Genomic DNA, 16,964 nt, shown 5'->3' on the forward strand with positions numbered 1-16,964 from the left:
AGGTGCCAGTGTGCGACCTCGGGGTGCGTGTGTACAGGTGCGGAGCGCGCACTCTCGGTAGCCCAGAGCAGGTGTGCATCCCGAACAGCTCGCCGAGGGCACCTGCGGGGCTACCTCTCTCGTCACGAAAAGGCCCAGATTGAGCCAACTGTGTCTTTATTGCTCTCAGAGAACTTTGAAGCTGCGTGCAAACCAGGCCCTGAGTCTTGGGCATAACTTAGAGATATCAAAAGTGAGGCCCGGAGAAGACAGGCTCATGAGTTCCTCGCCAGGGACCTCTTCAGGAGAACAGGACAGGAACCTGTGTCCCCCTTTTTCCAGGCGTGCGTGTTTCTCCTTTCCTTCCCACCTAACAGCCGCGGGTGAAGCCTTCCAGGGGGGCACAGTTCTGAGGCGTAGGAAGGACGGAGCAGGTGTGCACCGTCCTAGAGGCTGTGGTGACCTGTGTGGGCACTGCTGTTTGATTCAAGAAGAGACCTTTACTAACGACGTGGGTGCAATCTCCTGGGTTCTTCCAGCTGTGGGTGTGTTAAAGGAATGCTCGTAATCCTTGTGGGATCCCGGACGTTTTGGAGAATTCCAGGACACCGACAGAACCTGGTCCTTGAATATGCGCATATTTGCACTCCAAACTTTGCGTATGAATAAGGAGGTCACACCTCCTCCCTGCAGCTTCTATTAAATACCCCGTTCTACTAAGTGTAGGAAACAGATGCCCGAGACTGTGGCTGGGCTTCAAAGACTCCTGGGGTTCCTACCAACAGTAACTTCTACGGTTCAGAGTAGGGTTTAGGTTTGCTTTGTGTTGTGATTTGGTTTCAGTGGGAATTTCAGATAACTTGCAAATACTGTCCTTATGTTCAGTGAGAAGTTGAATCCAAGTTTACTGTAATCTCCAGGCATACAGTAGGAACCCAATAAATGCTTGTTGTGGAATAAAGGAAAGCCTTTGGAAGTGTCTTCTCCCTTTAGGCTGGGATGGGGAGGTTTGGATCTTTAAACAAGTAAACACATTTGACTAGCGTCTTAGGAGGCACAGCTTGGCAAGGGTTCAAAAGCCTTACTCAGCAATGCATCGATGTCTCTTTTGGATGCCGGAGGGAAAAGGGAGTAGCTTTCAGTGTTTCTCCTGGGAATTTTGAAACTCAAGGTGCCAGAACAGAGTTCAGTTTGACTCTCATGGTAAGTTTATTTATTCTGTAGCCATACACTTGGAGAAACAAAAGAGCAGATTTGAGATTTATACATTACTTGGTGTTCTATGAATTTCTTTCCCACAAATGTGTGTTAAGGGAAGAAATATCCTAGGTTCATCGTGTTTGAAATAGTGGAGTCCCCAGTGAGTTACCCGATGCCTGGCCTGTAAAGACATAATTATCTTACAGAGAGGTAAGATATTCACTGATACGTATTTAATGCATTTCTTCAGTGCAGTAACTAGAGATTAGAGTCTAGAGGTGACTTCTGTGGTATGTATTAGACCAAACAAATGGAAATGGAAAGAATAATTAAAGTTAAGACAGGCAGTCAACGTCACCATATTTTGATGAAATTTCTTGGGAAAGATTCATTAACAAGGAAGAAGAGAACTTTTGTAACAGCTTGTGTCCTAAAATGCATTTATTAAATAAATGCAGTTATTAAAGTTTGTTCCTCTTTTATGGAGCTTTTGGAGAAAGACATTCTAGAGTTTTTTTGTTTCTTTGATTTTTAAGTAATTTGCTCTACTATATGACCAGCTATACCCCTGTGGATGGTAGCCAGGCAGAGAGCAATCTTGAAAACAAATTCTAATGGACAATATATTAGGAGAAATATTCTACTGTACTCAAATATCCAGTACTCAAATATTTAGTAGAAGAGTTTTGAATGGATAGGATTTCTCCTGGGATGAAGTTGGACCCAAATTCTTCAATGGATTTTTTTTGGATGGGTCTAAACAATGTATTTTAGAAAATAATACAGTTTCTTAGTTCAGATCTAAAATTAGTTGTTAAACAAATAGACTATGGAGTAACTATGCCTGGATTTAAATCCTGGTAATAACTTTTATTACCTGTGCTGAATTTAGCAAATTGTTCACCCCATGAGAGCTTCAGTTTCCTCATCTTTGACATGAAGATGATACTATACATGCTATGTTATTAAATAAATGCATACCCCATGCTTGGTGCAATGACCAGCATATGTGAAGAGCTCCATAAGTGTTCACTATTATTAATACTACATTTGTTTTCTGTTCCTGAAACAATTTCTTCAGACTGCTCTGAGGGATAGCGATGCTCTTATTTTGGGGAAGATGTTGCAAAGGAAACTTAATTAAATGGGGTAGATAATAACTTGGAAAATCTGAATAATTTTTTAGATTCCTAATCTAATAGCTCACTATGTCAAGAATGGAACAGAACAAGAGAAACAAGTTTCTCCTAGCCCTCCAACAAGCCTTCCAAAATTGACACTGATTTTATGAAGGGAACACGCAAGGGGATCCAGAAGTAATGTGCTCCACCTTGTGAACTCAGGGAAGACGTTCACTCTTTCCTTCTTTTCTTAAATGTTGTTTGAGTCCCTTTCCTACCAAGAGCCTGCCTGAGATCATGCTTAATTCATCCTCCTTTCTCCAGAGCTTTCCACAATACCTAGTATATACACAAAGCATCAATGTTTCTTGAGTGCATCAGTGATTTCAATCAAGAATTTTTAAAATCTTACTAAAATAGAACTTAAAATACTAAGTGCTCAGAGTACAGAATCTGAGTTGCCACTTAATGATTTTACTTACAGTCTAGAGGGATGTTTTAAAATACAAGGAATTAATAGAAAATTTGAAGTATAGTAATCACCTATCTGGAGATGATTGCCATTGAAAAATGAGTTTGTTACCCACAGTTAAGAGAAGGAGGCAAACCACACTGTGGTGGAGAGGCCATGTGGAGAGGTTCTGGGGTCTCTCATGAGAAAGCGGGAGAGGGGCAAAATCTGTGGGCAAGAGGCTCTCTGTGCTGTCTGTGGAGCAAACAGGCTGAGATGGGCTGGTTTGAATCATCTCAGTAGGCTCTGGTGATTGGTGCCCACCCCTAGCTGATCCTGGCTGGAGAATAGTAGAGTGTGAGAGTCCAGTAAAAGTGGGGTGGGGCAGTGGGGGGAGGCTCTGGATTGGTCGGCTTATATTTGGAAAAGCGAGCTTGCAGGTGAGTTGTTTACTATTTCCAGGAATTGGCTGGCCTGGGAGGGACAGTCTCTCCAGGATCTATCAGCAAGGACCCAAATGTCAAAACATCAAAATACAAAATATGAAAATAAAAGACTTGGTTAATACAAGGGAGAATCGACTTGGTTAATACAAGGGAGAATCAGAATGCAAGAGAATTAATAAGTATGTAGGGTGGGAGTGGATGTCTGCTGGGCTTGGAGGATGGCTGCAGGTTGGAAGGGCCTGCAAATTAGGACTTGAGTTCAGGTGATGGTGAAAAAAATAATTTTCATACCTCAAATGTGTGAAAGAACTTGACAATGGAGGGGGAACAAAAAAAAAGTGGGGGATGGGCCTACTTCTTCTGCACCCCTTTCTCCAACCTCTCTGTAAGCCCCACGCTGGAGGAGGAAGAAATTAAGAGCTGACACTGTATCTCACAAAAGCTAAGGGTAGACTAGATCTCCCAGAGGGAAAAGAGAACATTTCTTCCATTTCTCAGTTTAGAGCTGTCATTTAATTAATCTGGGAGAGTTAGAAAAATATTTGATAAGGCACAAAGATAATCAAGTATAAAAATGCAGTGGTTTTGTCTCTGAGGTATTGTAAAAGAATGCAAGGTGTTCTGTTCCCTAGTGGTTGCTCATCTCATTAGAGGGGGAAAAGAAGGCAGGAAAGTCAGAGCAAAACATTCTTTGAATCATATGGAGTATTAATCTTTCTTCATTAAATTCTGTGGTAACAGAGTAAGTTGAGGCCTCTGGGCAGGATCCTGAAGTTGGTCGCCTACATGTGATGTAGCCATTCATTACTTTTCATCTAAGAGATGTTTCTTGAATACGTGTTCTGCACTAATCCCTGTGTGAGCAGTAAATGAGCTGGATAAAGACCTATCCTTATAGAGCTAATATTTTAATTGGGTGAAGACAAAGCCAAAGACCCAGCAAGATAATCTCAGACTGAGGTAAGTGTTTTAAAGAAAATGAGCACAGTGAAAAAAATAGAGACATGGAGAGGGAGGGAGGCCAATTTAGAGAATGGTCAGGGAAGGCCCCTCTGAGGAAGCAGTATTTGATCTGAGGCAGGAAAGATGAAAGGAGCCAGCTAAGGAAAGCTGGAGGAAAAGTACCATAGGCAGAAAGAATGGCAGGTGGAAAGGCCCTGAGGCGCAGAGGAGTGGGTATGTTTGAGGCAGTCATGTTACTGCTGATTGTCAAGAGACATGGGGAGTAATGTGAGTTAAAGTCAGGGTTCCAGTTATTATTGGAGCATAACAAGCTACCTCTAAACTTGGTGACTTAAAATAACTATTTTATAATACTCCTGGGTTCTGTGGGTCAGGACCAGGCAGGGCTTAGCTGGATGATCCCTTGGTTCCTTGTGGCACTGACTGAGGTTGCTTGTTGGCACTCACTTGGTGGCCAGCTTGATCTGGGGAATCCAAGAAGGCTTCATGCACCTGGACTTGCATCTGGGCTGGTGTTAATAGTTAATTTTTTGTATCAGTTTGGGTGGGCCATATGCCCAGATATTTGGTCAAACATTATTTCGGATGTTTATGAGGGGGTATTTTTGGATGACATCAATATTTAAATTGGTGACTTTGAATAAAGCAGATTGCCCTCCAGAATGTGGGTGGGCCTTGTCCAATCAGTTGAAGGCCTTAACAGCACAAAGACTTATCTTCCTTAAGCAAGAAAATATTCTGCCATCAGGTCTTTGGACTGCTGCACAGGCTCTTCCTTAGACCTTCACCCTGCCAGCCCACCCTGCAGATTTTGGACTTGAAAACCAGCCTCCATAATAGACCATTCCTTAACATAAATCACTTTCTGTGTATAAATACATTCTATGGGTTCTATTTCTCTGGGGAACTCTGACTAATATAATGGAAATGGCTCCAAGACTAGAACTGTCAATGGGGGGCCTACATGTGGTCCCTCCACGTAACTTAGCTTCCTCCTTCGTGGTTTCCTCACGTCATGGGCTTCTTCCATAGACACTCATGGTTTCAAATAGGAGTTTCCCAACAGATGAAGCAGAAGCTGCATTACTTTCTATGACCCACCTGTGAAAATACACTGACTTATGTCATATTCTATTGTTCAAAGCAGTTACAAGACTACCCAGGTTCAAGAGTAGAGGATGTAGACCCCACCTCTTTATTGGAGGAGTTTCAGAAAATTGGGAGATAATGTTTTAAGACTGCCAGTTAGACCAATCAGGTCCTGTGGCATATAACACACATATTAACATACACACACACTCTCACTAATGGAGTTTTGGAGAAACTATAATAATAGCCTGCTTCATCACAATTACTGAAACATCTGATCAGAGAAGGTGGTTTTTGATGCATACCACAATGGATTTCCTAATTGTTCCCTTCTGAATAAACTTGACCCCCACCCCAAAACAAAAATCCTTGCAGGCCTTCCACTCATTGAGCAGTCCAGAAAACACCTTCTCTGCAGGCAGACAGACTAGGAAGCAATTAGGGAGGGGGCTGCATTGGGCAGGCTCCTGTCCTCCCAAAGGCATCAATCAGAGAATGCTGAGGGGAGAGAGTAGAGGTGTGGAGAGAGGTTAGAACTGCCATTGGGACACAGTGTATCTACATGAAGCAGAAATAGCATTTGTGTGGGGAAAATTCTTCACTATGGGAGACCTTGCAGGGTGCTAATCACCCTGGGCCCTTGGCAGGAAATGCCAGCAACCCCAACTCTTGTACCCAGTTCCGATAATGATGAGTGTCCTGCATGGTAGCAGAACTCTCTTACATGAATGCTTGAAGGAGGGAAAATGCAGAATTCCCTCCCTGCCCACCCCCCAGTAATCACAAACTCTAACACTTCTCCATCCACACTATCTGAAAATTATACAGCTATCTTTGGCACAGTAATTCATCTCCCAAACAGTGTATATTCTCCTCTATTCACAGTCAAATCTGATATGCTACCATTTAATCCCAGCAACTATTTAGATATTACTGGTGCACTGAAGACTTGTTAAAAAATGTGAGATAGAATCCTGCCAAGTAACTTCTTTTATTTTTGTTTTACCAAGAGCAATACTTTCATGATTTCATTATAGCTTTCCAAGAAAGATAATTAGTGCAACTAAAGTGAGACTTTCAGCTAGACCTGGTTTTGTGTTCCAGCATTCTGGAATGATGTGTATCAGTGAAGAGAAAGCACTTCCTTTCTTTGTCAGACAGTAAAGATACCTCGAATGAATGACAAATGGAAAAAAACTGTTCAAGGCCCTCATGTATTTGGGTCTAAAAATGCCATAAGTGAAAAATGCATGAAAAGACCTGATTTTCTGGCCAAATAAAAACACTTTAAGATCCCTTTCTTCTCTTATTTTCAATAGTCGTGCCAAGTGGTGGTCTGTATTCAGTACTGATGAAGAAACCAGTTCAAAGACAGGCAATCCACTGATTAATACTTATAATCACTGTCACTGGGAAGAGAAAAGAGGCAGGGAGATCTTCTAGCAAACTGTAGAGAGCACAGTTGCCCCTTAATTTTAAGAGTCAGTACTCCAAAGAGGTATTGCGGCAAGAAATTTCTGTATCACTGACATCATATTTGTGCTTTGTGTTGCAACTTGCCACAGGATATTTGAAATACACATTGCTTTTAAAGATGAGACTTAAAAACGTGTACTAGATTAGAACCATCCTGACGATGAAAAACCTTCTTTCCTCTTTCTTCCTTCTTTGGTCATGTGATGACCACTCTTACCCCTGTAGGTTTGGAACTGCATTGTGGAGTGAGCGCATCGTGTCATTTGTGTCCTACTCCTAGGATTTCCCTCCTTTATAAACAACCTCTTAGAGCCTGGGAGCTTTCCCCACACCCCTTGCTTCCCTCTGGGTAGCTCAGTTTCCACCCTGAAGATGTGGTGAGAAAAGCTGAAAGGATTAGGTTTTCCCACTACTTTAGCATTTTAATAGGAGTTGAATCCTTGAATCATTTGCTCAGAGGAATGACCTTACATTCTTGAATAAGGTCTTTTTTTCAGGTCTCAGAGATCTCTGAGTATCTCAAATCGTTTTCCTGTTATTATATTTGCCTCCATTTAGCTAAGCTACTCCTTGGTGGGTACTAGACACATTAACTCTAACGTTACAGTAACCTGGGGGGTAGGGAATATTGACCACATTTTACTGGTCCATTTTTTCCCAGGTATATTGTCCTCAAAACCTGACTCCTACCCCTTTTCTGTACCATTTTGTGCTTATTATCCTGTCTTTAGCTTGTGGTAGAGTTGGACTTCCAGCCACAAACCGAAACTGACAGAACGAGAAAACACTGCTTGTTCTTGGAGGCAGGTGGATCCTTTGATGAACTTAGAAGCCTGAGAGAATAAAGTGACTGATAGTATCACTCTTGGCATATTTTAGACAGAACTGAGGTTTTCTAAACTCCAGGGCAGCTATCTAAATAAAGTGTGTGACTTTCTTTTGTTAATTGCTTCTCACCATTTTAACCTCTGTTTTATTATTAGGGTGGTGAGGAGGTTGTTGAGGTGTTTGGATTAACCAGATCAGATTCTCCCATTCACAACCTTGGGTAGGTTTACTCAACCTGCCTGAATCTTAGTTTTCTCTCCCAGAAGCTTAGGAAGTTTTTACCTCATAAAGTTATGGAAAAAGATAAAGAGAATAATAAAATGTGAAAAAAACACAAAATAGTTCTATTACTTTTCATTGTAAATGGAATCAAAATAATAAAATAAAAATGAAGCAAAGATATTATAAGCAGTTGTAATGCAAAGCTGCCTTTTTATGGAGCTTACGTTATAGGACCTTTTGGAAAGCAACAGGATATTCATCTATGCTGGACTTCCCTCAAGACTGTTTGAAAACAAAATGTATTTTGTGTTTCTGACAGATGCCTTATATATATTTTTCTTTCACATTTACAATATGGTGGAGCTCTGTAATATCAGCCTATCTACTGAGGAACCTTTTCTCAGGGCCCTTTTGTATGCTGCTGCTTCTTGAAATGCTGTTCCATGTTTCATATCCCCATCCCGGGCCTTTGGGTATTTTGTCCTTCTCATCTTTTAGTTCAAAGTTGGAAGGTCACGTTTTCAGAAAGGACTTCTTATGGTGCCAAGCACCCTGGATTCCTACAGCATCCGCCACTGTTTATCTTAGCCCTTTGCTTTCATAGCAATTACCACAATACGTAATGAGAAATACAGAATTTTATGATTTACCCTTGGATAAAATGGAAGTTGGAATCACAGGTCATGAATCATAAGCATATTTAAGGAGAAACCTTGAGAGGAAGGGAATAGGTTGACCCAGTTGCTTTTGAGAATGTGAGTGGGAAGGCTGAGGCATGTGTTCCAATTAGGAGCCATAAAGGCGTAAAGAGTGAAGAGCGCTAGGCAGGACGGAGGAAAGGACTGTGTGTCTGAGAGCTGTGTGTATTCTGAGTCTTGTCACAAAACTGGTCAGTCTCTGCTAAGAACAGTAAGACAGTCTAGTAATATATTGTTTTTAGCTATGGAAAGCTTACTATTATCTCCTGGGAAATATGTCAGCCTTGAGACTACTGAAAAGCTTGCTTAACATGTTTGTTATGGGAAATTGCATTTATTTACTATATGTTTATTTTAGAAAGTTGTATTATTAGCATGTTTATTGTAGAAAATTGAGTTCACCTCATTGTACATAGCAACACTGTGACGAATAGCTTACGTTCTTTAGTAACCCTCCCCATATCAGCGGCAGGAATTAATCCCATTTGTTTATTCATGCAGTTCAAATTTATTGCACATCTACTATGAGCCAGACACTGTTTAAAGCACTGGGAAAATAGCAGTGTACTAGTTATCTGTAGCTGAATAGCAAATAACCACCAACTTAGTGGCTTAAAATAACATACATTGATTTTCTTACCTTTTCTGCAGTCAGGAATCTGGGTCTGGCTCAGCTGGGTGTTCTGTTCAGGGGCTCTCCTGAGCTGCAGTCAAGGTTCTCTGTAGTCCTGAGGCCTTCTCTAAAGTTTTGATTGGGGAGGGATCCTCTTCTAAGTAAGCCCTCTTATGTGGCTGTTGGCATAATTCAGCTCATCGAGGGTTGCTGCCCGTTGGCTGGAGTCCACCTCCAGCTTCATGGTATGTGGGCCTCTGTCGTCAAAGCCAGCAATAGACGGAAGAGTCTGCCAGCAAGGAGAAGGTGTCCATCTTACCATGGCAGTGGCACCCAGACCTTTGTCACAGCCTGCTGGTTACGCACTCGGCCAGTCCACACTTGAGGGGACAGGATTTCATAACAGCATGAATACAAGGAGTCAGGGATCCTCGAGGGTCCCCTCAGAGGCTGCCGCCTCGAGGAATGACCAAAGCACAGTCCCATGTTTACGGAGTGTACATTAGAGTGCTGTTCAGAAAGCAGCAGGGGCTTTGTGCTTTACTTCCTTTAGGCCTGTTTGAGGAAAATTTATTTGTGCTTCTAACACAAATTGCTAAATACCATATAAAAAAAATCTTTCTTTCTAATTGATTATCAGATACAATCTTGTCCTGAAACTTTCAGGGAGTTTGTAGTTAAATTACAGAACTAAAGCATTGTGTCTAAAAGTAAACAAAATTTCTCAGAAGAGCTGTAAAGATCAATGGGACAGAAATTGGCTCCATCGTGTTTTTGGCTTCCAGATCTTTGGCTCTACTTTTGATATCTGGATGGAAGAGGCCCCTCTTTATGACTGAGACAAATCCCACTGTGGTGGCTTCTATTTAATTTGTAGTCAGGTTTACTTCATCGTGACTTCAGTTCTTTTTCTGGGGCTTAGCTAGCTTATCTTCTTTGTGGTGTAGAGATATATTGAAGATACATTTTGACTTGTTTAGGTTCAGACACTAAAACATTCTTTCAAGTCACTCACAGGGGAGACAGAGTGAGCTGGTATTTCGAATACTAGAAATTACGAGGTTTATAGAGTGAAACAAGGAAATTAGTACCAGATGGGAAAAGAGAAAGAGAAAAGGAAAGAAGGAAATAAGAAAGGGAGGGAGAAAGACAGGAAGCTGGAATCCTTATTGTGGATTTTCTGCATCTTAGGGATAACCAACTGGTATATTCTATGGATATTGCTCTTTTCTGTACTATGATTTTAAGTCATTATCTTAGATATGTTTCACAAAGTTTGATGCTTACATAGTAAAGGGTTTAGAATTTCTATTTTTGAAAATATGGAAATCAATTTTGGGCAGGCTTGAGAGAATACCTATGCCTTAGATCTTCTGTCTCAGAGAATCAAAAACTAATGAAGATCCAAAAATCAGAGCAGGGAAGAGGAAAGTGAATTTGAATTGTTTGCACTGCATTAAGTGTAACCAAGTCCAGCTGATGACACTGCAGATCCCAAGGTATTTGTGAATACTGCAAGTTAATGTGAGATGCCCTGCTGCACTTGGAAAAAGACCAAGGCATAGTTAAGGAACTGGCCTAACACATTCAGAGGAAAGGAATGGGGCTGCTGAGATGCGAGCCCTGCGACCAGGGCTAGGGTTTCTGCCCTCAGAATGCTTCTCTGTGCCTGAAGAACAGAAGGCTGTATAATTACTTCATAAATTTCCTTTGGATAAGCTTATTTTTTTCTTTACCTGGACACTCATTTCTGATTTCATATTTTGTTCTTGCTCAGAGAAGTAAGATTTTTTTATTCTATTTCTACAGATGACAAATCCTTCAGGGTTTGCATTCTGTTTCCTCAGGATTTTAGGAATATCAGATCAGAAGAGCAATGAACATGCCAACTATAGGCAATAAATAATAATTTTCTAATCTATAATATAATAGAATATAGAAAACACTGTGGTTCAGAGAGGTGGGATAAATCTATAGGCTCATCTAATTAATGCATAAAGTAGCTGGGCTGGAGTTCAGTCCCTCAATGTCAAGTTCAGGTTTTTCTCCCACAGTCTCCTTAGAGAATAATTAAAATGCATACTTTTAGCTAACTTAACATGATTTTTCTTGTTTGACTCCCAGGAATAGTTGTGACTCTCATTTTTCATTTACAAGACAGGTTATTCTTTTCATAAAGCCTTTGTTTCCTTGATATTCCATTTAGAATGGTAATGCATTATCTGGTGTTGAAACATTTCAGTAGTACTATTTTACATTCCCCAATATTAAGATGTGGCCTCTATTTTTAGCTTTCAGGACATGTGTCCTAATAATTTTTGTATTTCTGTACAGCAGGGCCTGGTTCTTGTGGGTATAGTTAGGCAGCTTTCAGGGCAGAAAATAATTTTCCTTAGAAAATATGGCCCTAGGATCCATATCAGCTTTACTCAGCCATTATTATCATGAGCTAATTTCTCTGTAACTTTCCTTGTAAATAATCAGGTTTCTCTTTGCATTTATTGATTTTGTTTCTTTTGGAGCAAATTCTTCCTAATCAGAATGTGTGCTGAACTTAAGACTAATAATACAGCAAGTGGGGAGGAGCAGTTAGCTAATTTGCAATGTGTACTTCAACAAAGCCTCATTTAGGTTTCTGGAAATCATCTCCAGGTTTACCCACTCTTCTTTGCCTGATTCTTTCTTAAAAGTGTTATTATAATTTTCGGTAGCTCAGTTCACATGGGGCCAAACATATTTGCAATATGTAGATAACACCCACCTTTCATAAATTTCTAACAAATCAAGTTCCTTAGAAAGATAGAGAGGATACTTTTCTCCATGGGGTTTACATCCCAAGATAGAGGGACTGCATACCCCTTGAAGCAGAATAGTTGCCTTTAAATATACCTTTTCCAAAGCAACATATTCTGTCTTTTTCAGGCAGCAAGATGATCAAGTATTGTGGCCATTTTCATTATTTCTGATAGTTATTCATTTATTTTTATTAAAATATCATTGATATACAATCTTATGATTTTGCATGAACAACATTGCGGTTTCAACATTCAACCATATTATTAAGTCCTCACCCCCCTACTGCAGTCACTGTCCGTCAGTGTAGTACGATGCTATAGAGTCATTACTTGTCTTCTCCATGCTATACTACCTTCCCCATAAGCTACCTATATTGTGAATGCAAATTGTAGTGCCTCATAATCACCTTCTCCCTCCCACCCTGCCCCTCCCAAACCCTCTCCTTTGGTAACCCCTATTCCCTTCTCTGAGTTGGTGAGTCTGCTGCCATTTTATTCCTTCAGTTTTGCTTTGCTTTTATACTCCACAAATGAGTGAAGCCATTTGGTACTTGTCTTTCTCCACCTGGCTTATTTCACTGAGCATAATACCCTCTAGCTCCATCCATGTTGTTGCAAATGGTAGGATTTGTTTTCTTCTTATGGCTGAATAATATTCCATTGTGTATATGTACCACCTCTTCTTTATCCATTCATCTACTGATGGACGCTTAGGTTGATTCCATGTCTTTGCTATTATAAATAGTACTGCAATAAACATAGGGGTGCATATGTCTTTTAGAATCTGTGATCTTTTTTCTTTGGGTAAATTCCTAAGAGTAGAATTCCTGGGTCAAATGGTATTTCTATTTTTAATTTTTTGAGAAACCTCCTTATTGTTTTCCACAATAGTTGAACTAATTTACTTTCCCACCAACAGTGTAGGAGGGTGCCCCTTTCTCTGCATCCTCACCAGCATTTGTAGTTCCTTGTCTTTTGGGCTTTAGCCATCCTAACTGGTGTGAGGTGGTATCTCATTGTGGTTTGAATTTGCATTTCCCTGATGATTAGCGATGTGCAGCATCTTTTCATGTGCCTGTTGGTCATCATAATTTCTTCTTTGGAGAAGTGTCTGTTCAGATTCTCTCCCCATTTTTTAATCAGGTTATTTGTTTTTTGGGTGTTGAGGTGTGTGACCTCTTTATATATTTTGGATGTTAACCTCTTATCAGATATGTCATTTATGAATATATTGCCCATACTGTAGGATGCCTTTTTGTTCTGCTGATAGTGTCCTTTGCTGTCCAGAGGCCTTTTAGTTTGATGTTGTTGCACTTGTTCATTTTTGCTTTTGTTTCCCTTGCCGAAGGAGATATGTTCATGAAAAGTTGGTCATGTTTATATTCAAGAGATGTTTGCCTATGTTTTCTTCTAAGAGTTTTATGGTTTCATAACTTACATTCAGGTATTTGATACATTTCAAGTTTACTTTTGTGTATGGGGTTAGACAATAATTCAGTTTCATTCTATTACATGTAGCTGTCCAGTTTTGCCAACACCAGTTGTTGAAGAGGCTGTATTTACTCATTGTATATTAATGGCTCCTTTATCATATATTAACTGGCCATATGTGTGTGGGTTTTTATCTGGGATCTCTATTCTGTTCCACTGATCTATGGATCTGTTCTTATGCCAGTACCAAATTGTTTTGATTACTGTGGCTTTGTAGTAGAGCTTGCAGTTAGAGAGTATAATCCCCCGAGCTTTGTTCTTCCTTCTCAGGATTGCTTTGGCTATTTGGAGTTTTTTATGGTTCCATGTGAATTTTAGAATTATTTGTTTTAGTTTGTTGAACAATGCTGTTGGTATTTTGATAGGGATGCATTGAATATGTAGATTGCTTTAGGCAGGATGGCCATTTTGACAATATTAATTCTTCTTATCCATGAGCACAGGATATATTTCCATTTATTGGTGTCTTCTTTAATTTCTTTCATGAGCGTCTTGTAATTTTCAGAGTAAAGTTCTTTCACCTCCTTGGTTAGGTTTATTCCTAGGTATTTCATTCTTTTTTGATGCAATGGTAAATGGAGTTGTTTTCCTGATTTTTTTCTATTAATTTGTGGTTAGTATATAGGAATGCAAGAGATTTCTCTGTAATTTTGTATCCTGCAACTTTGCTAAATTCAGTTATTAGTTCTAGTAGTTTTGGGGTGGATTCTTTAAGATTTTTAATGTACAATATCATGTTATCTGCAACAGTGACAGTTTAACTTCTTCCTTACCAATCTGGATACCTTTTAATTCTTGGTGTTGCCTAATAGCTGTGGCAAGGACCTCTAGTACCACATTGAGTAAAAGTGGTAAGAGTAGGCATCCTTGTCTTGTTCCCTATCTTAGAGGAAAAGCTTTCAGCATTTTCCTAGTAAGTGTAATGTTGGCTGTGGGTTTATCATACATGGCCTTTATTATGTTGAGGTACTTGTCCTCTATACCCATTTAATTGAGAGTAGTTTATCATGAAAGGATGTTGAATTTTGGCAAATGCTTTTTTGGCATCTGCTGAGATGATCATGTTATTTTTGTCCTTTTTGTTGATGTGTTGTATGATATTGATAGATTTTTTAATGTTGTACCATCATTGCATATCTGAAATAAATACCACTTGGTCATGATGGATGATCTTTGTGATGTATTTTTGAATTTGGTTTGCTAATATTTTGTTGAAAATTTTTTGCATCTATGTTCACCAGGAATATTGCTCTGTAATTTTCTTTTTTTGTGGTGTCTTTGTCTTGTTTTGGGCTTAGAGTGATGCTGACCTCAAAGAATGACTTTGGAAGTATTTTCTTCTCTTCTGCTTTTTGAAATGGTTTAAGGAGGATGGTTTTTAGCTCTTCTTTAAATGTTTGATAATTTTCAGCCCTGAGGCCATCTGGCCCAGGCATTTTGATTTTAGGGAGTTTTTTGATTACCAGTTCAATTTCATTGCTGGTAATTGTTCTGTTTAGGTTTTCTGTTTCTTCCTGGGTCACCTTTGGAAGGTTGTATTTTTCTAGAAAGTTGTCACATTTCTTCTAGATTGTCCAATTGGTTGGCATATTATTCTTCATAGTATTCTCTAATAATTATTTGCATTTCTGTAGTTTCTGTTGTGATTATTCCTTCTTCATTTCTGATTTTGTTTATACAGGTACACTCTTTTTTTCTTGATAGGTCTGGCTAGGGGTTGATCTATTTTGTTTATTTTCTCAAAAACCCAGCTCCTGATTTCATTGATTCTTCCTATTGTTTTATTCTTCTCAATTTCATTTATTTCTGCTTTGATCTTTATTATGTCCCTCCTTCTCCTGACTTTTGATCTCATTAGTTCTTCTTTTTCTAGTTTCATTAATTTTGAGTTTAGACTGTTCATTTGGGATTGTTCTTGTTTCTTGAGGTAAGCCTGTATTATAGTATACTTTCTTCTTAGAACTGCTTTCACTGCATCCCACAGTTTTTGTGTTGCTGAGTTGTTTTAATTTCTCTCTATATATTGCTTTATTTCTGTTTTAATTTGTTCATTGATCCATTGGTTATTGAGGAGCATGTTGTAAATCCTCCATGTGCTTGTGGGATTTTTTGTTTTCTTTTTTTTTTTATCAAGGCATCATTGATATACAATCTTATGCTCACTTTTCACATGAGCAACATTGTGGTTACTACATACACCCTATTATCAAGTCCCCACTGCATACCCCATAACAGTCCCTTGTCCAACTACATAGTAAGATGCTATGGAGTTACTACTTGTCTTCTCTGCTATACTGCCCTCCTCGTAACCCCCACATTATGTTTGCTAATCATAATACTGCTTAATCCCCTTATCACTCCCTTCACACCCACCCTCCCTACCCCCTTTCCTTTGGGTAACTGCTAGTCCATTCTTGGGTTCTGTGAGTCTACTGCTGGTTTGTTCCTTCAGTTTTTGCTTTGTTGTGATACTCCACAGATGAGTGAAATCATTTCTTACTTGTTTCCTTTCTCCATTACATGTCCATGGCACCTTTATCATATACTAATTGGCCATATATGTGTGGGTTTATATCTGGATTCTGTTCTATTCCATTGATCTGTGGCTCTGTTCTTGTCCCAGTACCAAATTGTCTTGATAACTGGCTTTGTAGTAGAGCTAGAAGTTGGGGAGTGTAATCTCTCCTGCTTAATTCTTCCTTCTAAGGATTAGTTTGGCTATTTCGGGTCTTTTGTGGTTCCGTATGAATTTTAGAACTATTTGTTCTAGTTCATTGAAGATGCTGTTGGTATTTTGATAGGGATTTCATTCAATCTGTAGATTGATTTGGATGGCCATTTTGACAATGTGATTTCTTCCTACCATGAGATGTATTTCCATTTACTGGTGCCTTCTTGAATTTCTCTCAAGAGTGTCTGTGGTTATCAGGGTATAGGTCCTTCATTTCCTTGGTTAGGTTTATTCCTAGGTATTTTATTCTTTTTGATGCAATTGTGAATGGAATTGTTTTCCTGATTTCTCTTTCTGCTAGTTCATCATTAGTGTACAGTAATGCGACAGATTTTTGTGTATTAATTTTGTATCCTGCAACTTTGCTGAATTCCGGTATTAGCTCTAGTAGTTTTGGATTGGATTCTTTAGGGTTTTTTATGTACAATATCATATCATCTGCAAACAGTGACAATTTAACTTTTTCCTTACCAATCTAAATGCCTTTATTTCTTGGTGTTTTCTGGTTTTATGGCTAGGACCTCCAGTACTATGTTGAATAAAAGTGGGTGTCTTGTTTTGTTTCCGATCGTAGAGGAAAAGCTTTTAACTTTTCACTCTTAAGTATGATTCAAACCTTACCTAATTGCTGTTTGGTTTGTTTTATATGGCCTTTATTATGTTGAGGTACTTGACTCTGTACCTGTTTTGTTGAGAGTTTTTATCATGAATGGATGTTGAATTTTGTCAAAGCTTTATCAGCATTTATGGAAATAATCATGTGATTTTTGTCAATCTTTTTGTTGATGTAGTGGATGATACGGATGGATTTTCAAATATTGTACCATCCTTTCATCACTGGAATAAATCTTACTTGATCAT

General features: G+C 39.2%; 1 protein-coding gene across 7 annotated transcripts in view; it reads left to right on the plus strand.

Annotated features, from left to right (window-relative positions):
* The window catches only part of LOC108396514 (histone-arginine methyltransferase CARM1-like), a 281,263-nt gene that overhangs the window by 908 nt on the left and 263,391 nt on the right, over positions 1 to 16,964 (plus strand). The window lies entirely within an intron of this gene.

This window comes from Manis javanica, chromosome 2 (genome assembly GCF_040802235.1).
Source record: "Manis javanica isolate MJ-LG chromosome 2, MJ_LKY, whole genome shotgun sequence".
Classification (NCBI taxonomy): Eukaryota; Metazoa; Chordata; class Mammalia; order Pholidota; family Manidae; genus Manis; species Manis javanica.